Source organism: Dromaius novaehollandiae, unplaced genomic scaffold (assembly GCF_036370855.1).
Source record: "Dromaius novaehollandiae isolate bDroNov1 unplaced genomic scaffold, bDroNov1.hap1 HAP1_SCAFFOLD_30, whole genome shotgun sequence".
Lineage (NCBI taxonomy): Eukaryota > Metazoa > Chordata > Aves > Casuariiformes > Dromaiidae > Dromaius > Dromaius novaehollandiae.
In genome coordinates this window covers 4,406,927-4,425,985 of record NW_026991333.1, presented here as the reverse complement: position 1 = coordinate 4,425,985, position 19,059 = coordinate 4,406,927, and the positions used below count along the sequence as shown (strand labels likewise).

The 19,059-nt window shown below is 51.8% G+C and overlaps 1 pseudogene; it reads left to right on the top strand.

Annotated features, from left to right (window-relative positions):
* The first annotated feature begins 13,112 nt into the window (after window positions 1–13,112).
* On the top strand, window positions 13,113–14,049 carry LOC135325826 (olfactory receptor 5B21-like; annotated as a pseudogene).
* Window positions 14,050–19,059: the final 5,010 nt, after the last annotated feature.

Below are 19,059 nucleotides of genomic sequence, written 5' to 3'. Positions count from 1 at the left end.
TCTGTCAAGGTACAAAATCTGTACAGAGGAACTTTCCACTTTTCCACTTCTCCTGCTCCTCTTCCTCTTTATTCACTCAGCTACCTCTCATCTCTCTCATTGCAGCTCTGAGCTTGAGCTTGCCTCCTCTTTCAGGAGTCTCCTTGTCTCTTTAGACAACAACTGAATTGTGTTGCTATCTCTCCTTTCCTGTCTAGCTGTCAAAAATGTTTCTGGCAAGGTTATTCCTTGTGGAAAGTGGACCTCACTGGAGGCAGCCTGGACTTGGCATGCAGTTAAGGAGTGTATTTTATTTTTCATTCAAATGTATCCTGTTTTGTTGCTTTGATCACAGTTCAGAATTATCCTCCTATGTCTCTTTGCAGCTAGTTCTCAAAGGAAAGCAGGTGGGAATTGGTGCATAGAGGCTGTAACACTCAGCTACAGACTCCAGTGGAAAAAGGGTTGATTTTTACAAGGGTGATGTAGGTCCCCAGTGGCCGAAGAGAGAAATGGTAGGACTGGGGAAGTGGGAGGAAGGCTGTTTGTACATGTCTGCTGTCAAAAATCCTGCTTTTCTCACACATCAGGATTCATTGGGAGACCTTCTGAGTCGCTATGAATTGGAGAATGTAGATATCACTTGTTCTGTAAGCTGAAAAGTAAAGAAAACTTTAAAAGCAGGAATCTGTTGTCTTTTTTTAGGTGTTTCTTCAAGTCTTCCTCTTGTAAAGACACTCCTGAGACCTCTCCAATCATCCACACCAGATCTGAAAAACTGAGGGAAATTATGGAGATAGACATGGCTTGTTAGGGCTTTTTGCATTGCAGTGACCCCTCAGCAGGGGTATTTGGTGCTGAGTCCCTGAACATCAGATTCTGAGAGGAGAATGAACCAACCTCTCAAGAAGTTGCATTCAGAAGCAAATCATAAAGTTTCTTGGAGTATTAATGGGTCCCCCTGAGGGCCATTACTCACACAGCCTCCCCAGGGGCTGATGAGAGCAGAGGCAGTTATTACAGATAGATAAAGAAAATGTGCAGATAGCTCTGATGCCTAGAAAACCTGGATGTGTTTTATCATACCACATGGCCATCACTGACACCCAGCCCCTGAGTAGGGTGATGGTTTCCCTCCTGCTTTACTCAGGGCTCTTTGTGGGGGCAGTGTGAGGGTGGGGGTGTGCCACACTGAGTGAGGGACAGTGAGATGGCACCTCACAGGCCCCCCCAACAGGAGGAGGAAACAAGGCCCCGGACTACAAGGAAATGGTGTCTTCTGGCAGGCCTCAGTGGCAGATACAGGAGCCATAGCCAGGAGGACAAAGATCTCAGTCCTGTCGGAAGCTTTCAGCCTTGGCAGTGCCCCTGGCCATCTCCACCCCAGGCTGTCCTACACTGTCCCACGCCTGTGCCTGCTCCACTGCAGCCTGTAGACACCCAGCCTGCTTCTCCTCCTTGCTCTCACCCAGGGATCTGCCCACCTTTACTGAGGTCTCTCCACCCTCCCTTGCTTTTCCTTCAAACACAAAGCCAGGGCTCACCACAGACTCCCTCTGCCTGACCTCTTGCACCACAGCACTACCCTTCAAGGGGCATTTCTTTTTCTCCTAAGTCAGGGTGCCCCTGGTCATCCATGCGGTTCTCCTGCCAGGCCCTGCTTGACTCCCATCACATCACACTGGTTTGTTCCTGGGCTTAGAGGATGTTGTCCCTGAAGATCCACGAGGGATCCATGGCCTCTCTGCCCTCCAGGACAGTCTCCTGTGCCAATTAACCTGGTTCTGGCCTAACAGCAGCACCGGCACAGGTGACTTCCAGGAACCTACACCAACCAATCAGGTACTGAGGCAGAAGTGACCTCACAATCAGCACTGAAGCCCTTTGCCGGCTTCTGAGGTAGCAGTGACCTTACAGCCCCATATGTGAGCCCTGTGCCTGCTGCTGGCCTATCAGGTCCTGGGGCAGAAGTGACCTCACAAGCACAAACCCCAGCCATGTGCCTGCTCCTGGCCTGTCATGTTCTCTCACAGAAGTGACCCTCTCCTTGACTCCCAGCAAGGTGGGGAAGGTTGTTCTCTGGGATTTGCTTGCTTCTGCAAGAGCTTCTCAGGAGCTAGGAGAGGGCCTCGGAGGTGGCAGTGCCCTGGCCCCAGGCACACAGCAGCACCTTCACTCTGCCAGCCATGGGACCTCTCTTTCCTCCCCCCAGGTCTCTGCTCTCCAAGCTGCTCTCCAACAGGGTGACAAGTGCCTGAGGTCCCCTTGCCCACACACAGGGCATGGTCCTGATGGATTCCCATGAGCACTGCCAGATGGTTGTCCCCAAGCGCCTGACCCGGGAAGCGTTTGCAGGAGGGAGACAATCAGTTATCACAGCCACAGGCAATGCAGTGCCATGAGGATCCCTCCAGGCCTGTTCTTCCAGCACTTCCTTGAATGACATGCTCGGGAGGAACAGCAAGGGCCAGGTCCCATCTGTGCCCATCCAGCCGGCTGCAGGGAGTCCCTGGGGTCCTGGTTTAGCCCAACAGAAGGAAATTCTCAGTGTAGCGGCAGGGCTGCCACTCACTGCTGCCTTCCACACTGGTCCCGGAGCTTTGAGGTCCCCGACTGAAACCTTTGTTCGAGTGCCCAGCAACTGCCCCTTGGCTGGAAGGGGTGTCTCCAACCCTGATGCCCTCTATGCCACAGGGGCTGTCAGCAAAAGACCCTCCTTCCCCCAGGTACTGCTGCCCATGGAAGAAACAGCTCTGCCAGAGAGCGGGTAAAATCCACCCATATTTGGAGATGTTTACCGGTGGGACTGCTGCCTTCATTCCCCCTCTTTGGAGTTGTTTCCACTTTCTTCCTCCAGCTCCCTGTGGCGGACAGATGAGTGAACTTTTGCCTTAAACATTTCTTGGTACATAAGGTGGAAGCAAACCATAACCCCGAACAAGCCACCTGTTCCCAGCGGAAACAGGACTGAGCTGCTGCGACCCCCGAAATGGTCTCCCTGCGACCACCCAGGACACACCAAGCCTGCGCTGAACCAGGGCACGATCGGGCAGAGACTTTGGGACCTGGACTGCAAATTACTGCTGCTTAACACAACTTTTATAAAACTTGCTTAGCCGCACTCCCTAGTTCAGTGAGAAAGGGCCCCAGAGCTGGTGCAGACTGGAAAGATAAGGGAGTTACAAGCAGTTTGCATTCCTATGCTTCACACTCCAGGAGGGAGGATGTTAAGGCTTTGAAATAAGGCCTGCTTGGGCGCCAGGACCCTGGGAAACAAAGCCTCCCCTCACTGCTGAAACAGTGTTAATTAGGGGGGGTCTGGATTATATCCTCCTCGTCAGGACCTTGGAAGATAACACCTACTGTCACTGCTGGGGCAGTGCTAATTGCTGGAACAACACCTGTTTGTCAGGGCCCTGAGAAAGAAGGGCAGAACCCGAGGAATCAACACATTTGTCAGCAGAAACCGCAACAGTAAAGATAAGGGAGAAAAGCAGCCTGCCTGGGAACAACGATGAGACCCAATAGGGAGCAGGAGACCCCAGACCCAAAAATTACTATTGGTCTGAACTACCGCGTGAGGGGTGGGAAACTTAATTTGAAAAAGCTATAATTGCCCAGGGATTTCTTTGTTCAGGGTCCCTCTTCGGAGGCACCCAACTCGAGCTGTAACTACTGCACGCGTGTCATTACAATTTATTTATTTAATTTGCCTTGATTTGGCTCCAAACTTTTCAGCGGGAACCTAGGGTCGGACCCTGCTCGAGTTGTAATTACTGCACGCGCATCGCTAAAATTTACACCCAGGGTGAAGAGGACCAACGGGACGCCGCTGGATCCACGGGTGGTGATATCTCTTTCTCTCTCCCCCTTTTCTCTCTCTCTCTTTCTCTCTCTCTCTCCTCCCCTTTGCCTTTCCCCATCTTTATTCCCCACTCTGTGGAAAATAAAGTTAAAAGGTTGTACGATATTTGACCAGTTTTAGCGTCTTAATCTCGTCCTTGGGATCGGAACGAAACCCTCCCGATATTGGATCGGGACATCATCCTACTTCTCTTCAGTGATCCTTCTTTTTTATCTGACCCAGAGACTGTGCTGAAGCAGGAAGCCAGGCGTCCCCCTTCATCAGCAGAGATGGGGGAACCTCGGAGCCCGCTAGTCCGAGCTCCCTCAGGTGCCCCCAGTGCAAGGAGCAGAGTTTCCCTTTGTATATCTCTCTCGACACTGACACCAGGGAAGCTCAGGGGACAGAGTTAGGCTCAGACGAGTACAGACAGGTTGAGACCATGGGTGCCATGTCCATTAGGAGAGCTCAGCTCCCCTGGCCACAGTCAAGGTGTGATCTCACATCCCTGTCCTGCGAGGGTGGCAGTTGGCTGTCACCGTGGCCTCGTTCCTTCCCTCTCCAGTGCTACAACAGTCAAAATGGAGTGCAAGTGGAGGGGAAGAGAGTCTGGATGCAGGCCATAGAGACAGACCCTCGGCTCCTCAGGACCATCCCACCACTACCGCAGCAGGCATTTCCTGGCTGCAGCCTTGCGTGGGGTCTGCAGCTTTCCTGGAGACACATCCACCACCACCAACAGGACATTCACTTTTCAGGGCAGTTTTTCTCATTTCCACACTGTCCTGCTGTGCTCTGATGTTTGTATATGGCCTAAGTGCTCTCCTAACGTGGTGGTGATAGGATTGTGCTTCCTTGTGCGTTCCTGTGAGCACCGGCAGGACCAGGCATTGGGCACCTTTATGCCAGCCCTGGCCTCCAGAGTAATATTTCTGTAAGCGAAGGGGACCTCCTCAATGATGTGCCTTGAGGTCTGGATTTTCTTCAGAAGCTTGAATGAAAAATACGCTCCAAGATATTGCAACACAACAGGGCCTGCTGTTCTGCTTGTGAACTGCATGAGCTCTGGCAGAGGAGCTCAGAGTCCCAGTGTAATCTAGGGCTGGATTTGGGACTCCTCTCTTGGTGACCAATACCGGTGGAGATGGGGAATGGTCTCTGAATTGCCTGCCCAGGGCTGTGGCACAGCTGACAGTGCTGATGCGAGATGCCCATCCTTCTGGAGGGGAACCTGAGGCATGAGGAGAGCTCAGGGGATCTCCAGAGACAGCGTGTGCCTGGGGGTGGGCAGTGAGTGGGGCCTCACAAAATGAGGGACAGTCCCTGGTGGAGTAACCAGAGGGTAAAGCACTAAACCCAGGCATGAATAGGGGAACAAGGACTCTGCAATCCCCAGAGAGGCAGTGGGGACGCAGGAGGCCCAGGGAAGGGGCACTGGAGAGTGATTCCTGCACCCGCAGTGAAACAGCACAGGCTGGAGCTAGTGCACACCCAAACACATCTCCTGCCATTGCAAACGCCCTGGGTCACTCTGAGCACCGTCCATGTGCACAGACCTGAGCCAGCAGTACCAGTGGTGGTGATTCCTGTTTGGCTGGGTCTGCTTTCCACCCTGACCAGCATGGCCAGCGTGCAGTCAGGAGTCACCCCGTTACCCCACAGCCTGCTTGCTCTGCAGAGCAGCACCACCAGCCTAGGCTCCTGCAGGAAATACAGGGGAGGGGTGCAGGAACGGCCGGCCAGGCCAGCACCGATGCACTCAGCTGGGGAAAGGCTCCCTGGGGAGCAGGGATGTCCCAGGAGAAAAGCAGGGCAGCATTCACAGAGAGAAAAGGAGAACAAGAAACAGGTTTCTCTGTGCACCAGCTCGGGGCAGGCAGCTCTGTCCCTGGGGCAGCAGGAGGTGCCAGAGGGGCTGCAGGGCCAGGGCTCTCGTGCTGTGCTGGGGCAGCGGGGTGGGCATGGAGGGGCTGCAGGCAGACTGCTTACCATCACAGAACCATCCGCAGCACTGAGGATACCCATACATACTTTCTCCAGGGCTTTCTTGATAAACACAGCAGGGTCTCAAACTCTCAAAATTAGCAAAGTATTGAGGGGAGTGTTTTTACACTCTTTGTCCCCTCAGGTGAAATGGTTAAATGGTTGGCCACCAGCAAGCCAACCACGTGTCTGGAGGCTTTTGGCTTTCCTAACGGGTGTGGGTATAAGGAAGCAACGCGTAGAGTGGGTGAAATGTGTGGTCAGTGGTTTCTGTTGTGCTGAACATTTTCCTTGCCACCAGGAAATCCAAACTGCAATGTGGTGGGGTGCAGCAGCTTCCTGCAGGGAAAAATGTGGCTGTTTTGGTCAGTGCTGCTTGTTTAGGTGCCTAGAGACTGGTTCATGGGAGGGGAGGGTGAGTTGCTCTCAGGGTCTGAGCAGAACCTTCAGCTACCTCTTCAGCTTGGCCTGCTGCCTGCCCTTGTGGCACCGGTGTGCTCTCAACACAAGGGCTTTGGCTTCTCCCAGATCAGCTCAAAGCATGCAGGAGAAATGTATAGAGAGGACGGGGTAGGATCCACAGGAGGAACTTGAGGTGTTGCACTCAGTGGGGAGGAGGGAGGAACTTAGGATAGACGTGCTGCGGGATAGACTTGTAGGGGTGGAAAAGCATCTGTTGGAAGCCAGATTTCATCCTTTCCTCAGAGGGGTGCTTCCAGTTATTTGTTAGTCTGAGATAACTGCCTCATTATTGTAGGTCAACATTTTATTACCTGTGTCCAAATCAGGAATGGTGGTGATGGGGAAGGAAGAACTCGTCATCTACTTCTCCAAAACCATCCACTGTACTAGTAGTGCCCACCAAAAAGATGTGACGTCAAAAGGGCAGAGCTGCTAGAATGAGTTGCCCTGGAAATATTTGTCCAAGATACTGAGAGGAATGGCTCTCACTTCCCAAGAAGGTCATTCAAGTCTTTTAGAAAGCCACCATCATCAGCCACTACAACAGTCCATCTTGGTACTCAGAAAGACAAGGAGACATACCAGGAGACTGCCTTGGCTAAGCACCTAGCTTTTGAAGCTGTATGTAATAGAGGCTATGTATAGGAAGCGCTCTCTTCATGGCGGAGCTCTAGTGCAAACAGGGAGCATCCAGGAGGCAGAAGCAGAGACAAGCTGCAAAGGAGGAACTGAGAAACATTGCCCTGGCATGCAGGAATGGTATCAGGAAAGCCAAGGCTCTGCTTGAGTGGGGGCTTGCAAGGGATGTCAAGGACAACCCCAAGAGCTTCTACGGCTTCATTAGGAGTCAAAAGCTGAAGAAAATAGTGGACTCATTGCTGAAAGGAGTTGGAGGCCTAGTGACTGTGGACACACAGAAGGCTGAGGAAGTCCTCCGTGATTAGTGCAAACATTCAAGGAGGAGAATAACTGCCAGCAGTGGGTGAGGACTGAGTCCGTTGTGAGAACTCAACCTCTCAAATCCATGGGACCCAGCAGGCTGCATCTGACCACGCTGAGAAAATGGGAGAACATCCTCGCAAGGCTGCTAGCTCTCATTCTTGTGAGACTGTGGAGATGGGGACAGGCATACCCAGCGACAGGAGGAAAGCAAAGTTGCGCCCATCTTCAGAAAAGGCCAAAAGGATGATCCCAGGAACAGGCAGGTTTGCCTCCTTTTGGTCCCTGGGGAAATCAGGGAGCAAGTCCTCTTGCAACACATTTCTGGGCACACGGAGGAGCATGTTACTGGGAGCAGTCAGCATGGGTTTCTTAGGGATGAGTCTTGCCTCACCAACCTGATTGCCTACTAGGAGAAAAGAACTGGATTTGTGGAGGAGGGCAGAGCGGAGGATGTCTCTTACCTTATCTTTAGCAAGGCTTTTGACACAGTCTCCTATGATAGTCTTGTATCCAAGTCAGGATGTGATGGTCTAGATAGGTGGATGCCCAGATGAAGAAAACACTGGTTGGGTGATTGGGCTCATAATGGAGAGGTTTATGGGTCATACAGAACCTGCTGGGCACTAAAAAGTGGAGTCTCTCAGGAGGTCTCTCCTTGGACCTGACCTGTTCTACACCTTTATCAGTCACCTGGGAGAGGCCTGCACATGACAAGTAAATCAGGAGGACTGGTCAGTATGCTCAAGGACATGGCAACCATGCGGAAGGACTTAGACAGGCTGCAGAAAAAGACAACAGGATCCTCGTGAAATTCAACAAAGGACAAGGGCCAAATCCTGTTGCTGGGAAGGAGGAACTCATGCAGTGATCCAAGAAGGAGACAGACTAGCTGGGAGCAGTGCTGTAGAAAAGGCCCTGGGGGTCCTGGTGCACGTCAAGGTGGACAGGAGCCAGCAGTGTGCCCGTGTAGCAAGGAAGACCGACAGCATCCTGGGCTGTGTGAGTAGGAGCACAGCCAGTAGGTTGAGGGAGGTTGTCATCTACCATTACTCAGTGCTTGTTAGGCCACATCTAGAGTAATGTGTCCAGTTTCGAGCCCCCAATATACAAAAGACATTGATAAACTGGAGGGAGTTCAATAGAGGGCCATGGGGATGCTCAGGGGGTTGCAGCATTTTCCCTGTGAGGACAGGTGAAAGAACGAGGGTTATTCAGGCTGCAGAAGAGATGGCTTTGGGGAGTAACTATCCCAGCTTTCCAATACCGATGGTGAGATCCTAAAGATGATAGAACCGGCTCTTCACAGTGGTGCTCTGTGGGAGGAAGAAAGAGAGGAGAAGTTGAATGAAGCGTGGTTCAGACTGCAAACAAGGAAAATGCTTCTCACCATGAGGCTCGTCAGGCGTTAGAACAGGTTGTCCAGATGGGATGTGGAGTCTCCATCCTGGGAGGTTTTCAAGATCTGATGGATAAACCTCCGAGCAACAGCCTCTGATGTCAAATTGCATCTGCCTTGAGCACGAGGTGAAATTAGAAACTTCCAGATGTTCTGTCGAACATGAATTGTCCTTTATCTTATGATATTTGTGTCTGGGGCCATTGCTGATGATCTTGGGCATTTGAGAAAGACCGAGCAAATGTGGAGAAGTGATATGGCATTTAAAAGTGATTCTCAGCCTTTCAGAAAGGCAGCTGGAGGCCAGCGACGCACTATGAGAGCTGAGCTGCACTGCCTTCCTGTGCACAGGGAAAGGCCTCCCACACACCAGCACTCCTGAAGGGATGAGGAGTGCATGTGTCAGGCTCCAATGCACACACCTCTGTGTTGGCACTTACATTGAAATGACAGTGACCATCACAAAAATCAGTGTTCCCCCTTAGATTCAGGTCGCTTGTCCTTAGAAGCTACAACACCGATGTCTGCATCCACTGGGCTGCCCTCTCCTGCTCTTCCAGACAGTGAACAGGCCAAGGAGACTGCACCTCATGGCATGTAAGTCCAATAGTGCCAAGAGGAATCACGCCCGGTGGCACTTATTTGTGCCACAGCATGAGCAAAGGAGGCCCCTGGGAACCTCCCAGGGAGAAGAGATGGTCCCAAACCAGGACAACATAGCAGCAGCACTCCTCCCTTCAGCCCCCGACACACCAGGCCACTGTGCCTCAAGGAGAGGTTTGGGGCCCTCTCCCCTCAGGGCATAGAGCCTGGCACCCAAGGAGGACTCACTCCTTGTCCTGGGACAAGTCTCCATGGCTGGGAGGAGATGTCTGTGGCTCAGCCTCTTCCTCCCCACTGACTATCACAGGGGGCGGGGGGGGTTGGAGGGACCAGCTCAGGCCATCAGGACTCTCTAAACCTGGGAGAGTCAGTGAACAGTCATCTGCAGGGAGGTGAGGGATGTGTGTGAGATCTCCATTCATGGGATCTCTCCTGATTTTGTTCCATGAGTTTGGAGGAGTCCTGGCAATTGCCCAGCCTCAGTTTCCTTTTCAAAGGGGCATGCCCAAGAATTGAAATGACTGGGAGTTATGTGTAAAGGCAGGCCTGGCCAGAGTTCTTTACAGAGTTTCCAGAGTTCAGAGGTTTCCATCTCCTCTGTGAGTCCATTATGCATTGCTCACTCTCCGCAATCCCTGCAGAGAGCAGATGCAAAACCAACCTTCAGAGACTCGTTAGTGCTATTAACCCCAAGACACTCTGGAGAGCAGGGGGCCTTCTGTTGCTGCTGGAGACTCACTGCAGTAGCTGCTAGGAGAAGATGGAAAAGGCAGGACAAAGCCTGAGCCTGGTCATGGTTTGCAGAGAGCCCAGGGAAGGCAAGAACGTAGTGGGGAAGAGGCAGAGGGTGAGATCCCACCTTGGTCTTCATTCCCAGGCACCACCAGCGCAGAGGTCACCCCTTCATGCTGAGGGCTGCAGGACGGTGCTGGATGTCCTGAGGCAAGTCAGGGTGCCATTTATTTGGCTGCTGGGTTTGTGTAGTGAAAGTCTGTGAGTGAGACCAGAGTTTCAGTCCTGTCCTTTCCTGCACGTCTTCCCCCCCCCAGCTCCCTCATCCCCCAGAACCTCCCAAGTCCCTGGCACCATGGAGCAGAGATGCTGGGGAGGGGCTGGGGGTGCTGACCTGCAGCTGGGCTGCTGGTGTGTTGGAGCTGTCCCCGGGGCACTCACCCACCTCAGCTGGGATGGAGGATGTTTGGGCAGGGTGTCTGGGGCATGATGTTCTTGTCCTTCTCGTCTCCACCCACATGGCTATGTTCTCTCTCTCTCTGTCTCACACTTTCTCTCTTCTTCTCCCTCCATCTACCATTTCCTCTCTTCTCCCTTTTTCTCTGTCTCTGCCTCTTGTCTTTCTTCTCTCTGTCACTCAAAGCTCTGCAAGTTTTGCTCTGAGACCCTCAGGTTTTTCAGCACTGACTCTCACTCATGCAGGCAGAGGCTTGGGGATGTCGGCCATTCTGCAGTGATGCTGGTGACCCCTCCTAATGCTGCCTGTCATTATCACCTGCAGAAGCAATTCATCGCAGCTGAGGAGGTGAGTGTAAAGTCAGTTTGGGGGAGCATGGCTGTTGGGAGAGACTCATCCCTCCCAGGATCTCTCTAGGCAAGCTGGGTGTCTGCCTTTGGTGTCCGTAAGTCACTGCGAAAGGTCTAACGGCAGCTGAAGGGCATCATCAGGGAAATGATTTTCTCCTTCTCTGTTTTTGTGGAACCCCCAGGAAGGGCACTGGGCAGAGGGCTGCGTGTCTCAGGCATGGACTTTCCCTGACCATGCACTCAGGCATGTCTTGGGCATTGCCCATGCCCCTGGCCCTGCTCCTGTCCCCCCTCACCCCAGCACACTGGGGACCCCCCTGCCAGTGCCCGGCAGTGCTGAGCAGGGAGCCCCATGAGCACAGCTGGCCATGCTGAGCTCTCGCTGCTGGGCTGGGGTGTTCAGGGAGGCAGCCCCAGAGCCCTCAGGAACCGCCACTGAGGAGGAAAAGATGCCAAGCCAATGATCTTCCCTGGGCTTTTCCTTTTCTCCCTCCAAAAATTTCTTCTTCTCACTTTTCTCCCCAAAGAGGCTCCAGTGAGTGGATTCTAGCTATCTGCTGAGACAGTCCACTGTGAAGTCCTTTGTGCATCTCTGCTTGAAACCCTTGATCTGAGCTATGTCAGTGTAAAAGGCTGGGCTGTCTAGGAACAATCCTTTCTCCTCCAAAAAGACACAAGCTACAGAGAGCCAAGACCACTCAGCCTTTGCAGGGCTGATTCTTCTCGTGCAGGGAGAAAAGGTGTCTGGCATGATAGGCTTTCACTTGAGGAATCCTTTGGGGAGTGGGATTTCCTTTCTCCCCTCTCTGAGATAACTGTTTCAGGCCTTAGAGCAGAATGATCTCTTTCCTCCACATCCCCGCTGGGTGCTAAGGTGATAACTTTGAACATGGGAAACAAGGTTGTCTCAGCCCGAGCAGGAGGACATTCTCTGATAATGTCCCGGTATGAAAAAAGTAACTCCGTGGGGCGGCTCATGTCTGTGGCCAAAAGGGGATGTTCCTCAGAAAAGTGGTTTTCCCCTCTGCAAAACCCTGTTTCTCACCATGGAGCCAATAAAGGCAATGTCAACGGATATTGTTTTTCTCAGTTTCAGTAGGGCTTTTGACACTGTCTCACATAGCATGCTCATAGACAATCTGATTAAATGCGGCTAGAGAAGTAGACGATGAGGTGGACGGAAAGTGAGCTGGACTGCTGGGTTCAGAGGGTTGTGATCAGTGGCACAAGGTCCAGCTGGAGGCCAGTGGTGTCCCCCAGGGCTGACACTGGGGCCAGTACTGATTCACATCTTCATTAATGACTTGGGTGATGAGACCAAAGGTAGCCTCAGCAACTTTGCAGATGATACAAACCTGGGAGGAGTGGCTGATACACCAGGTGGTTGTGCTGCCATTCAGAGGGACCCTGACAGAGTGGAAAAACAGGCAGAGAGGGACCTCATGAAGTTCAATAAATGGAAGTGTGAAGTCCTGCACCGGAGGAGAAATAGCTCCATGCACAAGCACTCTCTGGGGGCTGACCAGCTGGAGAGCAGCTGTGCAGAGAAGGACCTGGGTGTCCTGGTGGGCAAGCTGAACATGAACCAGCAATGCGCCCTTGTGGCAAAGCTGGTCAACAGTACCCTGGGCTGCTTTAGGGAGAGCATTGCCAGCAGGTCGAGGGAGGTGGTCCTTCCCCAGCTCTGGTGAGGTCACATCTGGAGTGCTGTGTCCAGTTCTGGCTCCCAAGGACAAGACATGGACTTTCTGGAGCAAGTCCAGCAAAGGGTCACAAAGATGATTGAGGTTGCTGGAGTATCTGCAATACAAGGAGAGGCTGAGAGCGCTGGGACTGTTCAGCCTGGTGAAGAGAAGACTTAGGAGGGATTTTATCGATGTATATAAATATCTGAAGGGAAGGTGTAAAGAAGACAGGGCCAGACTCTGCTCACTGGTGCCCAGTGCCAGGATGAGAGGCAGTGGACACCAGCTAAAATACAGAAATTCCATCTGAACACAAGCAAACTTCTTCACTGTGAGGGTGGTTGAACACTGGAACAGGTGGCCTAGAGAAGTGGTGGAATCTCCACCCTTGAAGATACTCAATACCTGAGTGGACATGGTCCTGGGCAACCTGCTGTAGCTGACTGCTGGAGCAGGGGGATTAGACCAGATAGTCTGCATAGGTCCCTTCCAATCTCAACTATTCTGGGATTCTTTAGGTTTTTTTCTTTTCTTTTCTTTTTTTTCCCTGAGTGCAGAATCACATAACTGTTCTTCTGGCAAAAGCTTTCTTCTCACGTTTTAATACAGAAACAAATATTCTTTTTTTACAGGCCTACTTCTTGAAAGCAGGAAAAAGAAAGACAGATCTATGATGCTGATGGAAAAAAGGGAATGGGACAATGCGACATCACCAATGGAGTTCCTCCTGCTGGGAATGGGGAATATCCCCACTCTCCAGACACCGCTCTTCCTCCTCTCGCTCATGATCTACCTGGTGTCTGTGGTTGCGAATACCCTCATTGTTGTGCTAGTGGTTTCAGACCAGCATCTGCATACCCCCATGTACTTCTTCCTGGGCAATCTGTCCTCCTTGGAGACCTGCTACAGCTCCACCATCCTGCCCCGACTGCTGGCCAGCTTCCTGACTGGAGACAGGACCATCTCTGCTCATGGCTGTATTGCTCAGTTCTATTTCTTTGGCAGTTTGGCAGCCACTGAGTGTTTCCTGCTGGCCGTGATGTCCTACGATCGGTACCTGGCCATATGCCAGTCCCTGCTCTATGCAGACCTCATGACCTGGAAGCTCTGTCTCCAGATGGCAGCTGGGTCTTGGCTGATGGGATTCCTTATCCCTACAGCACTGACTTCTTTCTTAACCCAGCTGAAGTTCTGTGACCCCCAAGGCAATGGACCACTTCTTCTGTGATCTTACCCCTCTGATGGAGCTCACCTGCAGTGACACCAGGAAGGTCACTCTCACTGCTTTCATATTGGGCTTCTTGGATGTAGTCTTCCCCTTCCTGTTCACACTGGCATCCTACGTGTGCATCATAGCTGCCATCCTGAGGATCCCATCGAGCGTGGGCAGGCAGAAGGCCTTCTCCACCTGCTCCTCTCACCTCACCGTTGTCACTCTTTTCTATGGCACCCTCATCTTTGTCTACCTGATGCCCAGAACCCCCCGGCTGAGGCAGCTCAACAAAGTGTTCTCCTTTTTCTACACTGTCCTCACACCCCTGGTCAATCCCCTCATCTACAGCCTGCGGAACAGGGAGGTCAGGGGGGCTCTGAGGAAATTGCTCAGGAGAGATTAGGGTGGCATCCAGAGCTCATGCTAGGCAGCTGACACTGGGCACAAACAAATTCCAGCTCTTCTGCAAAGTCAAGCACTGTGGACTGGGGACCTCTTTGGAAGTGTCTGGCATTGAGCCTGCTTGTGGAGTGCCAAGGGGTTGAAAGGGAAAGGTCTGTGGGGAGAAATGTTCTTATTTAGAAGAGAAAGATAGATAATAAACAGCGCGGTGCTCTCTCATGTCTCGATGGTTGAAATGTCTATGTTTTCTTTTCCTGAGAATTGAGAAGAAAGAAACTGGGGACAACACAAGAGTACTTTCCAGGGGCAAGCGCGGGGAGATCTTTCTTGCTGTGGGTCCCTGGGATGGGAGCCATCGTGCTCAGTGGTGCACATTTCCAGAGTAGGAGCCAGCATGTCACCCTGCAGTGAATGTCCTCTTTCTCTGGACTTCTTGCATGAAAGCCCACCCCACCCCTTCCTATCTGGGGGGCTCGTGTATTAAACCCACTACACCTCTCTTCCCTCCTCTGGCCTAGCTCAGCCCCAGGGACCAGCTGGGGATGCAGGAGATGAGCAGGCTGGGTGAGGAGCCATGCTTTCTCCTGCTGCAAGAGGGATGGAGAAGCCTGGGTGAGGCGGGCAGCTCCTGCTGCTCAGGACTAAAAAAAATAGGTGCACCCAGCACCTGGGTCTCCCTCCTCCACACCCTTCCCTTTCCCGTTCACTGAGGGATCAGGAAGCCCCCACTCCACTGTGCTCCTCTGGTTCCAGCTGCAGCTCTGCTCCTCACCTGTCACCCTCTCCTAGGGAGGTGGGGACAGCCATCGCCCTCCCCCACCCCAGCTCCTTTACCCTGGGAGGCTCAGGCTTCCTTCCCCAGCCCTCCTTCCCGGTGAAAAGCTTTTACCCAGGTCCTCCAGAGCCCAGGGCAGGGGTCAGTTTAGGGGCCGGGTTCCCCACACGTCTCAACTCCTTTCTCTGCCTGTGGTATGGGACCTTGGGAGTCACACCGTGGTTGATGATGTTTGCTACCAGGCACACTTCTGAAGCCTCTTTGTCTTCCTCACCAAGAGCCCCAGGTCCTTTTCTGAAGAGCTACTCTCTCACCGGTCAGCCCCCAGCCCACCTTTGGGCATGGGGCTGTTGGGGTTATTCCACCCCAGGCGCACGACCGTGCCCATTCCTTGGCTGAATTTCAGGAGACTTCTGCCAGGCCTAATCTGCAATGTGTTGAGGTCCCCAGGAATAGCAACCTGGCTCTCCAGAGTCTTGAGCAGTAAATAACAGAGACCAGAGCTCTCGAGTCACTGATGGACGGGCACTGAGGGAACCTTCCAAGTGCAGCTTTGCAGAGGGTCAAGCCCTACTCTGCAGCTGATCACAAGGAGACAAAATTATCCAGGGTCTCCTGGGAAGAGCAAACTCCTTGTGGGCTATTAGAGGGAGGTTTGGGGAGACTCTGTAGAACTTGTTCGGGGATGTTTGATGGGGTTTGTGGGAATACGGATAGCTTCTGCTGGGATGTTCAGGCGAAGGGCCAAAGGCAGGGAAAGGAGGAGATCAAAGTGAATCAAGAAGAGCAAGAATGGGAAAATGGAGAGGAGGGGCAAAGAAAGGGAGCAGGCCATGTCAACAAGCTGCCGGTTGGTATGCTTGTCTGCCTGATGCAAGGGTATGTGGAATCTGAGAGCATCCGCTTTATTAAGGTTATCTGCTCATAGACCTTTTCAGTGCAAAAAAGATAATAAGCAAAGGGGGAAGCACTTAAAACCCCCAGAGACACAAACCTGATAGACAAGGGATAACAGAGACAATGACCAAAAGTCCCCAGTCACTAATCAATGGGCCATGAAGAAACTACAGGCACAGCTTTGGAGAGGGCCAAGCTGGACTTCGTAATGGATAAGAAGGGGGAAAACAAGACATGAAGATTTTGGATATTCAAGGGGCACTGGTTAGACTATGCAAAATTTTCTAAAGAATATGTAGGGAAGGGGATTGGGGGGGAAAAGGATCTAAGACAACATCTTCTCTGAACTGACTTGTTGACCATTGGCAGAAAAGGGAGCCAGGTGGATTCACTGGGCTTATTTCAGTGTCTCCCTCGGAAGGAGATGGATCTCTTCCAGTTTCCCCCGTGTCTCTCTGCTGGTGGCAAAGTGAGCCTAGACCACCATCTGAGATGTTCGATATCTGGTGTGATGTGACAACGCTCCCACCCTCTGGAGGATCACGTCACTGCAATTGCAGCCCACTGGAGAGGATCTGAAAAACCCTCTAAGTAACTGGATGTGTCTAGGGAGTCCCTAGGCACCAGTGTACAACCATTCTTTGACATGTTTGTTGTGGTTCAAACTTTGAAATAGTGCTCATGTCTGCTTGGCTTGCACTCCTGTCACTTTAATTCCTTTTAGATCTTGGATCGTGCATGTGTGATACATCCTCTGGGGGATAACACAGGCCTGGAATGGAAAGGACTGAGTGAGTCAAGAGAGGTGTACGGATGCTATGGCCCACAGCATGTATGATCAGTACAAGGAAGTGCTTTGTGCAGTCGATGTCCTCAGGACTTGGTCATAGTCAGGTGCTATGCACTAGGCCTGTTTGGTTCCACACGTACCCCACAGAGCATTTTAATTTGACCTAAATCCCCACACTTCTGTAAGAAAGACAGGTGAAGAATTGGCATTTCTAGGACATGAATCCCCTTGTTTTCTGAGAAATGATGAAACCATTCAGAGACAGGTCCAACATATGTGTGTGTGACACTCACCCATATAGGCCAACAGGAGAGCCTCAGAAAACACTTCTGACAAATGTTTTCAGCAGTGTTTCCTGCTGGAGCAAATTTTCAGAGATGCAGGTGCAGTGCCCTAGTGATAACAGTATCCATCTGCACAGCATTCAGGGGCTGATACAGGACTGAAGGGATACATAAGGGATACATAACTGAAATGAAACTGAAAAAGCAAAACTGCTGCTAGAAATGACTCTTTGGAGAGAGTTGCATGACATGCATCTGATTTTGCAGGCACCAACACTGGTATATTACTGCTCTGTAATAATGTGGTAAATGTAGCTCTCAATGAGACTCCAGCAGCCTCCCACCATGCACGGACATGTGGAATATAAATGATACTTGGCGCTGTCCTCCGGGCTTCCTGGATGCTGGTGTGTCCCGATCCAATATCGGGGGGGGGGGGGGGGGGGTTCGTTATGATCCCAAGGACGAGATTAAGACGCTAAAACCGGTCAAATATTGTACAACCTTTTAACTTTATTTTCCACGGAGTGGGGAGAAAAGGTGGGGGGAGAAGGCGAAGGGGAGGAGAGAGAGAAAGAGAGAGAGAGAAAGGGGGGAGAGAGAAAGAGATATCACCACCCGTGGATCCAGCGGCGTCCCGTTGGTCCTCTTCACCCTGGGTGTAAATTTTAGCGATGCGCGTGCAGTAATTACAACTCGAGCAGGGTCCGACCCTAGGTTCCCGCTGAAAAGTTTGGAATGACACGCGTGCAGTAGTTACAGCTCGAGTTGGGTGCCTCCGAAGAGGGACCCTGAACAAAGAAATCCCTGGGCAATTATAGCTTTTTCAAATTAAGTTTCCCACCCCTCACGCGGTAGTTCAGACCAATAGTAATTTTTGGGTCTGGGGTCTCCTGCTCCCTATTGGGTCTCATCGTTGTTCCCAGGCAGGCTGCTTTTCTCCCTTATCTTTACTGTTGCGGTTTCTGCTGACAAATGTGTTGATTCCTCGGGTTCTGCCCTTCTTTCTCAGGGCCCTGACAAACAGGTGTTGTTCCAGCAATTAGCACTGCCCCAGCAGTGACAGTAGGTGTTATCTTCCCAAGTCCTGACGAGGAGGATATAATCCAGACCCCCCCTAATTAACACTGTTTCAGCAGTGAGGGGAGGCTTTGTTTCCCAGGGTCCTGGCGCCCAAGCAGGCCTTATTGCAAAGCCTTGACATCCTCCCTCCTGGAGTGTGAAGCATAGGAATGCAAACTGCTTGTAACTCCCTTATCTTTCCAGTCTGCACCAGCTCTGGGGCCCTTTCTCACTGAACTAGGGAGTGCGGCTAAGCAAGTTTTATAAAAGTTGTGTTAAGCAGCAGTAGTTTGCAGTCCAGGTCCCAAAGTCTCTGTCCAATCGTGGTCCGGTTCAGCGCAGGCTCGGTGTGTCCCGCATGGTCGCGGGAGGGGTCGCAGCAGCTCAGTCCTGTTTCCTCTGGGAACAGATGGCTTGTTTGGGGTTATGGTTTGCTTGCACCTTATGTACCAAGAAATGTTTAAGGCAAAAGTTCACTCATCTGTCCGCCACATGGTGAAAAGGAAATTTGGATGAGAATATTGGACCATGCAAAATAAGCTGCTAGAGAACTCCTAACTGTGTAGCTATGCATGCTAACACATGTCAACACGTGCAGACACAATGTAAGCCGATAACTACGCATCGACCAAATAGTATGTAGAGACAAGGCGTCAGACAAGCCAACCAAGACAAAGCAATTCTTTCGTAATATGGTACAATTTCTACTCAGATTAAACTCTAGACATAACTACGCAGACAGAAAGTGACCTTAACTTCTGCCTGACTTCAGAGCTCCTCAGATGTAAAGTCACTCCTAAGCAGCCTCTCAGCTTGAAGCATGCGGGAGTGTGCTTGAGAAAAGAAGACGAGCCCTTCAGCAAGGTGTACGAGCCTGGGGAAGCTGCTACAGCCCTGGCACTGTAGAGTTTTCAGCTCAGGGTGGGCTTGTGTCCAAGTCAGTCTGGAGCACAAACCGCACAGCAGAAGCAGAAAAGGTGAGGGCAGGCACTGTCCAAGAAACTTGGTCAGGAATCATAATTTCAAAGTTCCTTTTGTACGAGGCAAGCAAACTGCCACCTGTGTGAAGAGCTACCCAGTGCACAGTCTGCTGTCTTATTTCGAGAGGCTCTTTGGAGCAGGTTACTTGCTCAGGAAGATCACAAGCCACTGCCTACAGATGGTATCTCAAGCACCTAAGCAGACAAGCATCTACCTGCTGAG